Below are 15,689 nucleotides of genomic sequence, written 5' to 3'. Positions count from 1 at the left end.
TAAGAAATCCATGCTGACTGTCCCTGATTAATCCGTGTCTTTCTAAATGAAGATTTCTCCTGTCCCTCAGAACTTTTTCCAATAATTTTCCCACCACCGAGGTTAGGCTGACTGGCCTGTAATTATGCGGTCTATCCCTCTCTCCCTTTTGAAAGAACGGTAGCACGTTAGCAGTCCTCCAGTGGTCGGGCACCACACCTGTAGCCAGAGAGGATTGTAAAATGATGGTGAGAGCCTGTGCTATTTGGTGTCTTACTTCTCTTAAGAGTGTGGGATAGATTTGATGCGGGCCTGGGTATTTGTCCAGTTTGAAAGATGCTACAGCCCTTAAGACTTGGTGTTTGAGCATGTTTATTTGATGTAATATTTGAATAGAAGGCAATGAAGGGTTGGGCTTGTAGTTTGTTTGTGTGGGAGGCAGAGCAGCAAGAAGAGGTGGAGGGGGGGTGGGGGGGTTGCGGGAGGAGTAAAACTTGTAAATGTAAATTGAGTGTTGAATACTTGTATGAATGTGTAGAAGAAGAGAAAAAAATGGGCGACAGCTTTAAGTAAAGAGAAAGCCAGCCAGCATATGCCTACGGCCATACTAGTCTGAATACGCCCGATCTCGTCTGATCTCGGAAGCTAAGCAGAGTCAGGCCTGGTTAGTACTTGGATGGGAGACCGCCTGGGAACACCAGATGCAGTAGGCTTTTGCTGCCGCCACAGGCTGCTCAACGTTTTGCACACACACGCGCACACACTGCTCTTAATCAATCAACATCCTTTTTGCTGCTCTCTCTCTCTCTCTCTCTCTCTCTCTCTCTCGCTTTCCTTTGACCATTTCTTCGCTGCACATTCTCCTGCTGCTACACAAATGCAAGGGGCTCCAGACACAGGGCCGAAATAAGCAGAAGAAGAAAATAAGATAGCCAAAATACACACACTGGCGGAGGGCCACCAGGACACAGCAGCAGAGAGGAGAGACAAGGTGCATAGAAAACTCGGAGGGACAAACAGCAACAGAACAAAGAAGAATGTAGAAAGAGCAGCAGTTAAATTCAGGAAAAAAGCAAAGCCAACTAGCATGCTGTTGAAATGCATGTGTGTTAATGCGAGGAGTGTTACAAATAAGATTGACGAGTTGCAGGCGCAAGTTGCCACATGGGGTTATGCAATAGTAGCCATAACGGAGACCTGGCTTCAAAATGGGCGGAATTGGAAACTAAACAATCCTGGCTACAATGTAATAACATTTGTAGAAGTCGTGTGGGCAGATGTCACATGATCAGGCAGAATCATAGAAATTTACAGCACAGAAGGAGGCCATTCGGCCCATCTTGTCCGTGCCAGCCGACAAAGAGCAATCCACCCAAATCCCACTTTACAGCACTTGGTCCGTAGCCTTGTAGGTTACGGCAGTTCAAGTGCATATCCAAGTACTTTTTAAACGTGATGAGGGTTTCTGCCTCTACCACCCTTTCAGGCAGTGCATTCCAGACCCCCACCATTCACTGGGTGAAAAAATATCTCCTCAAATTCCCTGTAAACCTCCTACCAATTACTTGAAATCTATTATTGACCCTTCTGCTAAGGGAAATAGGTCCTTCCTATCCACTCTATCTCGGCCCCTCATAATTTTACACACCTCAATTAGGTCTCGCCTCAGCCTCCTGTGTTCCAAAGAAAACAACCCCAGCCTATCCAATCTTTCCTCATAACTAAAATTCCCCAGCCCAGGCAACATCCTCGGAAATCTCCTCTGCACCTTCTCTAGTGCAATCGCATCCTTCTTGTAATGTGGTGACCAGAACTGCACGCGGCACTCTAGCTGCGGCCTAACTAGTGTTTTATACAGTTGAAGCATAACCTCCCCGCTCTTATATTCTACGCCTCGGCTAATAAAGGCAAGTATCCCGTATGCCTGCTTAACCACTTTATCTACCTGTCCTGCTACCTTCAGGGATCTGTGGACATGCACTCCAAGGTCCCGCTGATCCTCTGCATTTCTCAGTGTCCTACCATTTATTGTGTATTCCAACTGAATTCCATTTGCCACTGTTCTGCCCACTAGACGAGTCCATTGATATCTTCCTGCAGTCTACAGCATTCTGTTTCATTATTAACCACACGGCCAATTTTTGTATCATCTGCAAACTTCTTAATCATACTTCCTACATTCAAATCCAAATCATTGATATATACCAGAAAAAGCAAAGGGCCCAGTACTGAGTCGGTGCAGGCTCGATGGGCCGAAATGGCCTCTATCTGCACTGTGGGGTTTCTGTGATTCTGTGAGCCCTGCGGAACCCCACTGGAAACAGCCTTCCGGTCACAAAGACACCCTTCGACCATTACCCTTTGTTTCCTGCCTCTGAGCCAATTTTGGATCCAACTTGCCACTTTGCCTTGGATCCCATGGGCTTTTACTTTCGTGACCAATCTGGCATGCGGGACCTTATCAAAAGCCTTGCTAAAATCCATATAGACTACATCAAAGGCACTACCCTCATCGACCCTCCTTGTTACCTCCTCGAAAAATTGAATTGCGTTAGTCAGACACGACCTTCCGTTAAGAAATCCATGCTGACTGTCCCTGATTAATCCGTGTCTTTCTAAATGAAGATTTCTCCTGTCCCTCAGAACTTTTTCCAATAATTTTCCCACCACCGAGGTTAGGCTGACTGGCCTGTAATTATGCGGTCTATCCCTCTCTCCCTTTTGAAAGAACGGTAGCACGTTAGCAGTCCTCCAGTGGTCGGGCACCACACCTGTAGCCAGAGAGGATTGTAAAATGATGGTGAGAGCCTGTGCTATTTGGTGTCTTACTTCCCTTAAGAGTGTGGGATAGATTTGATGCGGGCCTGGGTATTTGTCCAGTTTGAAAGATGCTACAGCCCTTAAGACTTGGTGTTTGAGCATGTTTATTTGATGTAATATTTGAATAGAAGGCAATGAAGGGTTGGGCTTGTAGTTTGTTTGTGTGGGAGGCAGAGCAGCAAGAAGAGGTGGAGGGGGGGTGGGGGGTTGCGGGAGGAGTAAAATTTGTAAATGTAAATTGAGTGTTGAATACTTGTATGAATGCGTAGAAGAGAAAAAAATGGGCGACAGCTTTAAGTAAAGAGAAAGCCAGCCAGCATATGCCTACGGCCATACTAGTCTGAATGCGCCCGATCTCGTCTGATCTCGGAAGCTAAGCAGAGTCAGGCCTGGTTAGTACTTGGATGGGAGACTGCCTGGGAACACCAGGTGCAGTAGGCTTTTGCTGCCGCCACAGGCTGCTCAACGTTTTGCACACACACGCGCACACACTGCTCTTAATCAATCAACATCCTTTTTGCTGCTCTCTCTCTCTCTCTCTCTCTCGCTTTCCTTTGACCATTTCTTCGCTGCACATTCTCCTGCTGCTACACAAATGCAAGGGGCTCCAGACACAGGGCCGAAATAAGCAGAAGAAGAAAATAAGATAGCCAAAATACACACACTGGCGGAGGGCCACCAGGACACAGCAGCAGAGAGGAGAGACAAGGTGCATAGAAAACTCGGAGGGACAAACAGCAACAGAACAAAGAAGAATGTAGAAAGAGCAGCAGTTAAATTCAGGAAAAAAGCAAAGCCAACTAGCATGCTGTTGAAATGCATGTGTGTTAATGCGAGGAGTGTTACAAATAAGATTGACGAGTTGCAGGCGCAAGTTGCCACATGGGGTTATGCAATAGTAGCTATAACGGAGACCTGGCTTCAAAATGGGCGGAATTGGAAACTAAACAATCCTGGCTACAATGTAATAACATTTGTAGAAGTCGTGTGGGCAGATGTCACATGATCAGGCAGAATCATAGAAATTTACAGCACAGAAGGAGGCCATTCGGCCCATCTTGTCCGTGCCAGCCGACAAAGAGCAATCCACCCAAATCCCACTTTACAGCACTTGGTCCGTAGCCTTGTAGGTTACGGCAGTTCAAGTGCATATCCAAGTACTTTTTAAACGTGATGAGGGTTTCTGCCTCTACCACCCTTTCAGGCAGTGCATTCCAGACCCCCACCATTCACTGGGTGAAAAAATGTCTCCTCAAATTCCCTGTAAACCTCCTACCAATTACTTGAAATCTATTATTGACCCTTCTGCTAAGGGAAATAGGTCCTTCCTATCCACTCTATCTCGGCCCCTCATAATTTTACACACCTCAATTAGGTCTCGCCTCAGCCTCCTGTGTTCCAAAGAAAACAACCCCAGCCTATCCAATCTTTCCTCATAACTAAAATTCCCCAGCCCAGGCAACATCCTCGGAAATCTCCTCTGCACCTTCTCTAGTGCAATCGCATCCTTCTTGTAATGTGGTGACCAGAACTGCACGCGGCACTCTAGCTGCGGCCTAACTAGTGTTTTATACAGTTGAAGCATAACCTCCCCGCTCTTATATTCTACGCCTCGGCTAATAAAGGCAAGTATCCCGTATGCCTGCTTAACCACTTTATCTACCTGTCCTGCTACCTTCAGGGATCTGTGGACATGCACTCCAAGGTCCCGCTGATCCTCTGCATTTCTCAGTGTCCTACCATTTATTGTGTATTCCAACTGAATTCCATTTGCCACTGTTCTGCCCACTAGACGAGTCCATTGATATCTTCCTGCAGTCTACAGCATTCTGTTTCATTATTAACCACACGGCCAATTTTTGTATCATCTGCAAACTTCTTAATCATACTTCCTACATTCAAATCCAAATCATTGATATATACCAGAAAAAGCAAAGGGCCCAGTACTGAGTCGGTGCAGGCTCGATGGGCCGAAATGGCCTCTATCTGCACTGTGGGGTTTCTGTGATTCTGTGAGCCCTGCGGAACCCCACTGGAAACAGCCTTCCGGTCACAAAAACACCCTTCGACCATTACCCTTTGTTTCCTGCCTCTGAGCCAATTTTGGATCCAACTTGCCACTTTGCCTTGGATCCCATGGGCTTTTACTTTCGTGACCAATCTGGCATGCGGGACCTTATCAAAAGCCTTGCTAAAATCCATATAGACTACATCAAAGGCACTACCCTCATCGACCCTCCTTGTTACCTCCTCGAAAAATTGAATTGCGTTAGTCAGACACGACCTTCCGTTAAGAAATCCATGCTGACTGTCCCTGATTAATCCGTGTCTTTCTAAATGAAGATTTCTCCTGTCCCTCAGAACTTTTTCCAATAATTTTCCCACCACCGAGGTTAGGCTGACTGGCCTGTAATTATGCGGTCTATCCCTCTCTCCCTTTTGAAAGAACGGTAGCACGTTAGCAGTCCTCCAGTGGTCGGGCACCACACCTGTAGCCAGAGAGGATTGTAAAATGATGGTGAGAGCCTGTGCTATTTGGTGTCTTACTTCTCTTAAGAGTGTGGGATAGATTTGATGCGGGCCTGGGTATTTGTCCAGTTTGAAAGATGCTACAGCCCTTAAGACTTGGTGTTTGAGCATGTTTATTTGATGTAATATTTGAATAGAAGGCAATGAAGGGTTGGGCTTGTAGTTTGTTTGTGTGGGAGGCAGAGCAGCAAGAAGAGGTGGAGGGGGGGTGGGGGGGTTGCGGGAGGAGTAAAACTTGTAAATGTAAATTGAGTGTTGAATACTTGTATGAATGTGTAGAAGAAGAGAAAAAAATGGACGACAGCTTTAAGTAAAGAGAAAGCCAGCCAGCATATGCTTACGGCCATACTAGTCTGAATGCGCCCGATCTCGTCTGATCTCGGAAGCTAAGCAGAGTCAGGCCTGGTTAGTACTTGGATGGGAGACCGCCTGGGAACACCAGGTGCAGTAGGCTTTTGCTGCCGCCACAGGCTGCTCAACGTTTTGCACACACACGCGCACACACTGCTCTTAATCAATCAACATCCTTTTTGCTGCTCTCTCTCTCTCTCTCTCTCTCTCTCGCTTTCCTTTGACCATTTCTTCGCTGCACATTCTCCTGCTGCTACACAAATGCAAGGGGCTCCAGACACAGGGCCGAAATAAGCAGAAGAAGAAAATAAGATAGCCAAAATACACACACTGGCGGAGGGCCACCAGGACACAGCAGCAGAGAGGAGAGACAAGGTGCATAGAAAACTCGGAGGGACAAACAGCAACAGAACAAAGAAGAATGTAGAAAGAGCAGCAGTTAAATTCAGGAAAAAAGCAAAGCCAACTAGCATGCTGTTGAAATGCATGTGTGTTAATGCGAGGAGTGTTACAAATAAGATTGACGAGTTGCAGGCGCAAGTTGCCACATGGGGTTATGCAATAGTAGCCATAACGGAGACCTGGCTTCAAAATGGGCGGAATTGGAAACTAAACAATCCTGGCTACAATGTAATAACATTTGTAGAAGTCGTGTGGGCAGATGTCACATGATCAGGCAGAATCATAGAAATTTACAGCACAGAAGGAGGCCATTCGGCCCATCTTGTCCGTGCCAGCCGACAAAGAGCAATCCACCCAAATCCCACTTTACAGCACTTGGTCCGTAGCCTTGTAGGTTACGGCAGTTCAAGTGCATATCCAAGTACTTTTTAAACGTGATGAGGGTTTCTGCCTCTACCACCCTTTCAGGCAGTGCATTCCAGACCCCCACCATTCACTGGGTGAAAAAATGTCTCCTCAAATTCCCTGTAAACCTCCTACCAATTACTTGAAATCTATTATTGACCCTTCTGCTAAGGGAAATAGGTCCTTCCTATCCACTCTATCTCGGCCCCTCATAATTTTACACACCTCAATTAGGTCTCGCCTCAGCCTCCTGTGTTCCAAAGAAAACAACCCCAGCCTATCCAATCTTTCCTCATAACTAAAATTCCCCAGCCCAGGCAACATCCTCGGAAATCTCCTCTGCACCTTCTCTAGTGCAATCGCATCCTTCTTGTAATGTGGTGACCAGAACTGCACGCGGCACTCTAGCTGCGGCCTAACTAGTGTTTTATACAGTTGAAGCATAACCTCCCCGCTCTTATATTCTACGCCTCGGCTAATAAAGGCAAGTATCCCGTATGCCTGCTTAACCACTTTATCTACCTGTCCTGCTACCTTCAGGGATCTGTGGACATGCACTCCAAGGTCCCGCTGATCCTCTGCATTTCTCAGTGTCCTACCATTTATTGTGTATTCCAACTGAATTCCATTTGCCACTGTTCTGCCCACTAGACGAGTCCATTGATATCTTCCTGCAGTCTACAGCATTCTGTTTCATTATTAACCACACGGCCAATTTTTGTATCATCTGCAAACTTCTTAATCATACTTCCTACATTCAAATCCAAATCATTGATATATACCAGAAAAAGCAAAGGGCCCAGTACTGAGTCGGTGCAGGCTCGATGGGCCGAAATGGCCTCTATCTGCACTGTGGGGTTTCTGTGATTCTGTGAGCCCTGCGGAACCCCACTGGAAACAGCCTTCCGGTCACAAAGACACCCTTCGACCATTACCCTTTGTTTCCTGCCTCTGAGCCAATTTTGGATCCAACTTGCCACTTTGCCTTGGATCCCATGGGCTTTTACTTTCGTGACCAATCTGGCATGCGGGACCTTATCAAAAGCCTTGCTAAAATCCATATAGACTACATCAAAGGCACTACCCTCATCGACCCTCCTTGTTACCTCCTCGAAAAATTGAATTGCGTTAGTCAGACACGACCTTCCGTTAAGAAATCCATGCTGACTGTCCCTGATTAATCCGTGTCTTTCTAAATGAAGATTTCTCCTGTCCCTCAGAACTTTTTCCAATAATTTTCCCACCACCGAGGTTAGGCTGACTGGCCTGTAATTATGCGGTCTATCCCTCTCTCCCTTTTGAAAGAACGGTAGCACGTTAGCAGTCCTCCAGTGGTCGGGCACCACACCTGTAGCCAGAGAGGATTGTAAAATGATGGTGAGAGCCTGTGCTATTTGGTGTCTTACTTCCCTTAAGAGTGTGGGATAGATTTGATGCGGGCCTGGGTATTTGTCCAGTTTGAAAGATGCTACAGCCCTTAAGACTTGGTGTTTGAGCATGTTTATTTGATGTAATATTTGAATAGAAGGCAATGAAGGGTTGGGCTTGTAGTTTGTTTGTGTGGGAGGCAGAGCAGCAAGAAGAGGTGGAGGGGGGGTGGGGGGTTGCGGGAGGAGTAAAATTTGTAAATGTAAATTGAGTGTTGAATACTTGTATGAATGCGTAGAAGAGAAAAAAATGGGCGACAGCTTTAAGTAAAGAGAAAGCCAGCCAGCATATGCCTACGGCCATACTAGTCTGAATGCGCCCGATCTCGTCTGATCTCGGAAGCTAAGCAGAGTCAGGCCTGGTTAGTACTTGGATGGGAGACTGCCTGGGAATACCAGGTGCAGTAGGCTTTTGCTGCCGCCACAGGCTGCTCAACGTTTTGCACACACACGCGCACACACTGCTCTTAATCAATCAACATCCTTTTTGCTGCTCTCTCTCTCTCTCTCTCTGTCTCTCTCTCTCGCTTTCCTTTGACCATTTCTTCGCTGCACATTCTCCTGCTGCTACACAAATGCAAGGGGCTCCAGACACAGGGCCGAAATAAGCAGAAGAAGAAAATAAGATAGCCAAAATACACACACTGGCGGAGGGCCACCAGGACACAGCAGCAGAGAGGAGAGACAAGGTGCATAGAAAACTCGGAGGGACAAACAGCAACAGAACAAAGAAGAATGTAGAAAGAGCAGCAGTTAAATTCAGGAAAAAAGCAAAGCCAACTAGCATGCTGTTGAAATGCATGTGTGTTAATGCGAGGAGCGTTACAAATAAGGTTGACGAGTTGCAGGCGCAAGTTGCCACATGGGGTTATGCAATAGTAGCTATAACGGAGACCTGGCTTCAAAATGGGCGGAATTGGAAACTAAACAATCCTGGCTACAATGTAATAACATTTGTAGAAGTCGTGTGGGCAGATGTCACATGATCAGGCAGAATCATAGAAATTTACAGCACAGAAGGAGGCCATTCGGCCCATCTTGTCCGTGCCAGCCGACAAAGAGCAATCCACCCAAATCCCACTTTACAGCACTTGGTCCGTAGCCTTGTAGGTTACGGCAGTTCAAGTGCATATCCAAGTACTTTTTAAACGTGATGAGGGTTTCTGCCTCTACCACCCTTTCAGGCAGTGCATTCCAGACCCCCACCATTCACTGGGTGAAAAAATGTCTCCTCAAATTCCCTGTAAACCTCCTACCAATTACTTGAAATCTATTATTGACCCTTCTGCTAAGGGAAATAGGTCCTTCCTATCCACTCTATCTCGGCCCCTCATAATTTTACACACCTCAATTAGGTCTCGCCTCAGCCTCCTGTGTTCCAAAGAAAACAACCCCAGCCTATCCAATCTTTCCTCATAACTAAAATTCCCCAGCCCAGGCAACATCCTCGGAAATCTCCTCTGCACCTTCTCTAGTGCAATCGCATCCTTCTTGTAATGTGGTGACCAGAACTGCACGCGGCACTCTAGCTGCGGCCTAACTAGTGTTTTATACAGTTGAAGCATAACCTCCCCGCTCTTATATTCTACGCCTCGGCTAATAAAGGCAAGTATCCCGTATGCCTGCTTAACCACTTTATCTACCTGTCCTGCTACCTTCAGGGATCTGTGGACATGCACTCCAAGGTCCCGCTGATCCTCTGCATTTCTCAGTGTCCTACCATTTATTGTGTATTCCAACTGAATTCCATTTGCCACTGTTCTGCCCACTAGACGAGTCCATTGATATCTTCCTGCAGTCTACAGCATTCTGTTTCATTATTAACCACACGGCCAATTTTTGTATCATCTGCAAACTTCTTAATCATACTTCCTACATTCAAATCCAAATCATTGATATATACCAGAAAAAGCAAAGGGCCCAGTACTGAGTCGGTGCAGGCTCGATGGGCCGAAATGGCCTCTATCTGCACTGTGGGGTTTCTGTGATTCTGTGAGCCCTGCGGAACCCCACTGGAAACAGCCTTCCGGTCACAAAAACACCCTTCGACCATTACCCTTTGTTTCCTGCCTCTGAGCCAATTTTGGATCCAACTTGCCACTTTGCCTTGGATCCCATGGGCTTTTACTTTCGTGACCAATCTGGCATGCGGGACCTTATCAAAAGCCTTGCTAAAATCCATATAGACTACATCAAAGGCACTACCCTCATCGACCCTCCTTGTTACCTCCTCGAAAAATTGAATTGCGTTAGTCAGACACGACCTTCCGTTAAGAAATCCATGCTGACTGTCCCTGATTAATCCGTGTCTTTCTAAATGAAGATTTCTCCTGTCCCTCAGAACTTTTTCCAATAATTTTCCCACCACCGAGGTTAGGCTGACTGGCCTGTAATTATGCGGTCTATCCCTCTCTCCCTTTTGAAAGAACGGTAGCACGTTAGCAGTCCTCCAGTGGTCGGGCACCACACCTGTAGCCAGAGAGGATTGTAAAATGATGGTGAGAGCCTGTGCTATTTGGTGTCTTACTTCTCTTAAGAGTGTGGGATAGATTTGATGCGGGCCTGGGTATTTGTCCAGTTTGAAAGATGCTACAGCCCTTAAGACTTGGTGTTTGAGCATGTTTATTTGATGTAATATTTGAATAGAAGGCAATGAAGGGTTGGGCTTGTAGTTTGTTTGTGTGGGAGGCAGAGCAGCAAGAAGAGGTGGAGGGGGGGTGGGGGGTTGCGGGAGGAGTAAAATTTGTAAATGTAAATTGAGTGTTGAATACTTGTATGAATGCGTAGAAGAGAAAAAAATGGGCGACAGCTTTAAGTAAAGAGAAAGCCTGCCAGCATATGCCTACGGCCATACTAGTCTAAATGCGCCCGATCTCGTCTGATCTCTGGAAGCTAAGCAGAGTCAGGCCTGGTTAGTACTTGGATGGGAGACTGCCTGGGAATACCAGGTGCAGTAGGCTTTTGCTGCCGCCACAGGCTGCTCAACGTTTTGCGCGCACACACTGCTCTTAATCAATCAACATCCTTTTTGCTGCTCTCTCTCTCTCTCTCTCTCTCTCTCGCTTTCCTTTGACCATTTCTTCGCTGCACATTCTCCTGCTGCTACACAAATGCAAGGGGCTCCAGACACAGGGCCGAAATAAGCAGAAGAAGAAAATAAGATAGCCAAAATACACACACTGGCGGAGGGCCACCAGGACACAGCAGCAGAGAGGAGAGACAAGGTGCATAGAAAACTCGGAGGGACAAACAGCAACAGAACAAAGAAGAATGTAGAAAGAGCAGCAGTTAAATTCAGGAAAAAAGCAAAGCCAACTAGCATGCTGTTGAAATGCATGTGTGTTAATGCGAGGAGTGTTACAAATAAGATTGACGAGTTGCAGGCGCAAGTTGCCACATGGGGTTATGCAATAGTAGCCATAACGGAGACCTGGCTTCAAAATGGGCGGAATTGGAAACTAAACAATCCTGGCTACAATGTAATAACATTTGTAGAAGTCGTGTGGGCAGATGTCACATGATCAGGCAGAATCATAGAAATTTACAGCACAGAAGGAGGCCATTCGGCCCATCTTGTCCGTGCCAGCCGACAAAGAGCAATCCACCCAAATCCCACTTTACAGCACTTGGTCCGTAGCCTTGTAGGTTACGGCAGTTCAAGTGCATATCCAAGTACTTTTTAAACGTGATGAGGGTTTCTGCCTCTACCACCCTTTCAGGCAGTGCATTCCAGACCCCCACCATTCACTGGGTGAAAAAATGTCTCCTCAAATTCCCTGTAAACCTCCTACCAATTACTTGAAATCTATTATTGACCCTTCTGCTAAGGGAAATAGGTCCTTCCTATCCACTCTATCTCGGCCCCTCATAATTTTACACACCTCAATTAGGTCTCGCCTCAGCCTCCTGTGTTCCAAAGAAAACAACCCCAGCCTATCCAATCTTTCCTCATAACTAAAATTCCCCAGCCCAGGCAACATCCTCGGAAATCTCCTCTGCACCTTCTCTAGTGCAATCGCATCCTTCTTGTAATGTGGTGACCAGAACTGCACGCGGCACTCTAGCTGCGGCCTAACTAGTGTTTTATACAGTTGAAGCATAACCTCCCCGCTCTTATATTCTACGCCTCGGCTAATAAAGGCAAGTATCCCGTATGCCTGCTTAACCACTTTATCTACCTGTCCTGCTACCTTCAGGGATCTGTGGACATGCACTCCAAGGTCCCGCTGATCCTCTGCATTTCTCAGTGTCCTACCATTTATTGTGTATTCCAACTGAATTCCATTTGCCACTGTTCTGCCCACTAGACGAGTCCATTGATATCTTCCTGCAGTCTACAGCATTCTGTTTCATTATTAACCACACGGCCAATTTTTGTATCATCTGCAAACTTCTTAATCATACTTCCTACATTCAAATCCAAATCATTGATATATACCAGAAAAAGCAAAGGGCCCAGTACTGAGTCGGTGCAGGCTCGATGGGCCGAAATGGCCTCTATCTGCACTGTGGGGTTTCTGTGATTCTGTGAGCCCTGCGGAACCCCACTGGAAACAGCCTTCCGGTCACAAAAACACCCTTCGACCATTACCCTTTGTTTCCTGCCTCTGAGCCAATTTTGGATCCAACTTGCCACTTTGCCTTGGATCCCATGGGCTTTTACTTTCGTGACCAATCTGGCATGCGGGACCTTATCAAAAGCCTTGCTAAAATCCATATAGACTACATCAAAGGCACTACCCTCATCGACCCTCCTTGTTACCTCCTCGAAAAATTGAATTGCGTTAGTCAGACACGACCTTCCGTTAAGAAATCCATGCTGACTGTCCCTGATTAATCCGTGTCTTTCTAAATGAAGATTTCTCCTGTCCCTCAGAACTTTTTCCAATAATTTTCCCACCACCGAGGTTAGGCTGACTGGCCTGTAATTATGCGGTCTATCCCTCTCTCCCTTTTGCAAGAACGGTAGCACGTTAGCAGTCCTCCAGTGGTCGGGCACCACACCTGTAGCCAGAGAGGATTGTAAAATGATGGTGAGAGCCTGTGCTATTTGGTGTCTTACTTCTCTTAAGAGTGTGGGATAGATTTGATGCGGGCCTGGGTATTTGTCCAGTTTGAAAGATGCTACAGCCCTTAAGACTTGGTGTTTGAGCATGTTTATTTGATGTAATATTTGAATAGAAGGCAATGAAGGGTTGGGCTTGTAGTTTGTTTGTGTGGGAGGCAGAGCAGCAAGAAGAGGTGGAGGGGGGGTGGGGGGGTTGCGGGAGGAGTAAAACTTGTAAATGTAAATTGAGTGTTGAATACTTGTATGAATGTGTCGAAGAAGAGAAAAAAATGGGCGACAGCTTTAAGTAAAGAGAAAGCCAGCCAGCATATGCCTACGGCCATACTAGTCTGAATACGCCCGATCTCGTCTGATCTCGGAAGCTAAGCAGAGTCAGGCCTGGTTAGTACTTGGATGGGAGACCGCCTGGGAACACCAGGTGCAGTAGGCTTTTGCTGCCGCCACAGGCTGCTCAACGTTTTGCACACACACGCGCACACACTGCTCTTAATCAATCAACATCCTTTTTGCTGCTCTCTCTCTCTCTCTCTCTCTCTCTCTCTCGCTTTCCTTTGACCATTTCTTCGCTGCACATTCTCCTGCTGCTACACAAATGCAAGGGGCTCCAGACGCAGGGCCGAAATAAGCAGAAGAAGAAAATAAGATAGCCAAAATACACACACTGGCGGAGGGCCACCAGGACACAGCAGCAGAGAGGAGAGACAAGGTGCATAGAAAACTCGGAGGGACAAACAGCAACAGAACAAAGAAGAATGTAGAAAGAGCAGCAGTTAAATTCAGGAAAAAAGCAAAGCCAACTAGCATGCTGTTGAAATGCATGTGTGTTAATGCGAGGAGTGTTACAAATAAGATTGACGAGTTGCAGGCGCAAGTTGCCACATGGGGTTATGCAATAGTAGCTATAACGGAGACCTGGCTTCAAAATGGGCGGAATTGGAAACTAAACAATCCTGGCTACAATGTAATAACATTTGTAGAAGTCGTGTGGGCAGATGTCACATGATCAGGCAGAATCATAGAAATTTACAGCACAGAAGGAGGCCATTCGGCCCATCTTGTCCGTGCCAGCCGACAAAGAGCAATCCACCCAAATCCCACTTTACAGCACTTGGTCCGTAGCCTTGTAGGTTACGGCAGTTCAAGTGCATATCCAAGTACTTTTTAAACGTGATGAGGGTTTCTGCCTCTACCACCCTTTCAGGCAGTGCATTCCAGACCCCCACCATTCACTGGGTGAAAAAATGTCTCCTCAAATTCCCTGTAAACCTCCTACCAATTACTTGAAATCTATTATTGACCCTTCTGCTAAGGGAAATAGGTCCTTCCTATCCACTCTATCTCGGCCCCTCATAATTTTACACACCTCAATTAGGTCTCGCCTCAGCCTCCTGTGTTCCAAAGAAAACAACCCCAGCCTATCCAATCTTTCCTCATAACTAAAATTCCCCAGCCCAGGCAACATCCTCGGAAATCTCCTCTGCACCTTCTCTAGTGCAATCGCATCCTTCTTGTAATGTGGTGACCAGAACTGCACGCGGCACTCTAGCTGCGGCCTAACTAGTGTTTTATACAGTTGAAGCATAACCTCCCCGCTCTTATATTCTACGCCTCGGCTAATAAAGGCAAGTATCCCGTATGCCTGCTTAACCACTTTATCTACCTGTCCTGCTACCTTCAGGGATCTGTGGACATGCACTCCAAGGTCCCGCTGATCCTCTGCATTTCTCAGTGTCCTACCATTTATTGTGTATTCCAACTGAATTCCATTTACCACTGTTCTGCCCACTAGACGAGTCCATTGATATCTTCCTGCAGTCTACAGCATTCTGTTTCATTATTAACCACACGGCCAATTTTTGTATCATCTGCAAACTTCTTAATCATACTTCCTACATTCAAATCCAAATCATTGATATATACCAGAAAAAGCAAAGGGCCCAGTACTGAGTCGGTGCAGGCTCGATGGGCCGAAATGGCCTCTATCTGCACTGTGGGGTTTCTGTGATTCTGTGAGCCCTGCGGAACCCCACTGGAAACAGCCTTCCGGTCACAAAGACACCCTTCGACCATTACCCTTTGTTTCCTGCCTCTGAGCCAATTTTGGATCCAACTTGCCACTTTGCCTTGGATCCCATGGGCTTTTACTTTCGTGACCAATCTGGCATGCGGGACCTTATCAAAAGCCTTGCTAAAATCCATATAGACTACATCAAAGGCACTACCCTCATCGACCCTCCTTGTTACCTCCTCGAAAAATTGAATTGCGTTAGTCAGACACGACCTTCCGTTAAGAAATCCATGCTGACTGTCCCTGATTAATCCGTGTCTTTCTAAATGAAGATTTCTCCTGTCCCTCAGAACTTTTTCCAATAATTTTCCCACCACCGAGGTTAGGCTGACTGGCCTGTAATTATGCGGTCTATCCCTCTCTCCCTTTTGAAAGAACGGTAGCACGTTAGCAGTCCTCCAGTGGTCGGGCACCACACCTGTAGCCAGAGAGGATTGTAAAATGATGGTGAGAGCCTGTGCTATTTGGTGTCTTACTTCTCTTAAGAGTGTGGGATAGATTTGATGCGGGCCTGGGTATTTGTCCAGTTTGAAAGATGCTACAGCCCTTAAGACTTGGTGTTTGAGCATGTTTATTTGATGTAATATTTGAATAGAAGGCAATGAAGGGTTGGGCTTGTAGTTTGTTTGTGTGGGAGGCA

At 46.5% G+C, this 15,689-nt stretch overlaps 4 non-coding genes and 2 pseudogenes across 4 annotated transcripts; all 6 read left to right on the top strand.

Moving 5' to 3' along the window:
* The first annotated feature begins 573 nt into the window (after positions 1–573).
* On the top strand, positions 574–692 carry LOC147104113 (5S ribosomal RNA; annotated as a pseudogene).
* Positions 693–3,121: 2,429 nt separating this feature from the next.
* Positions 3,122–3,240, top strand: LOC147104112 (5S ribosomal RNA). The gene has a single exon (XR_015072726.1). It is a non-coding gene; the product is annotated as a 5S ribosomal RNA (ribosomal RNA).
* A 2,423-nt stretch (positions 3,241–5,663) lies between these two features.
* On the top strand, positions 5,664–5,782 carry LOC147104111 (5S ribosomal RNA). Its single transcript, XR_015072600.1, has one exon. It is a non-coding gene; the product is annotated as a 5S ribosomal RNA (ribosomal RNA).
* A 2,423-nt stretch (positions 5,783–8,205) lies between these two features.
* Positions 8,206–8,324, top strand: LOC147104110 (5S ribosomal RNA). The gene has a single exon (XR_015072719.1). It is a non-coding gene; the product is annotated as a 5S ribosomal RNA (ribosomal RNA).
* A 2,429-nt stretch (positions 8,325–10,753) lies between these two features.
* LOC147104109 (5S ribosomal RNA) lies at positions 10,754–10,873 on the top strand (annotated as a pseudogene).
* A 2,419-nt stretch (positions 10,874–13,292) lies between these two features.
* Positions 13,293–13,411, top strand: LOC147104108 (5S ribosomal RNA). The gene has a single exon (XR_015072481.1). It is a non-coding gene; the product is annotated as a 5S ribosomal RNA (ribosomal RNA).
* Positions 13,412–15,689: the final 2,278 nt, after the last annotated feature.

This window comes from Somniosus microcephalus, chromosome 19, assembly GCF_052327205.1.
Source record: "Somniosus microcephalus isolate GS21.2 chromosome 19, FLI_Smic_1.0, whole genome shotgun sequence".
Classification (NCBI taxonomy): Eukaryota; Metazoa; Chordata; class Chondrichthyes; order Squaliformes; family Somniosidae; genus Somniosus; species Somniosus microcephalus.
Note: the sequence above shows the minus strand (reverse complement) of the source record. Positions and strands in the feature narration are given on the sequence as shown.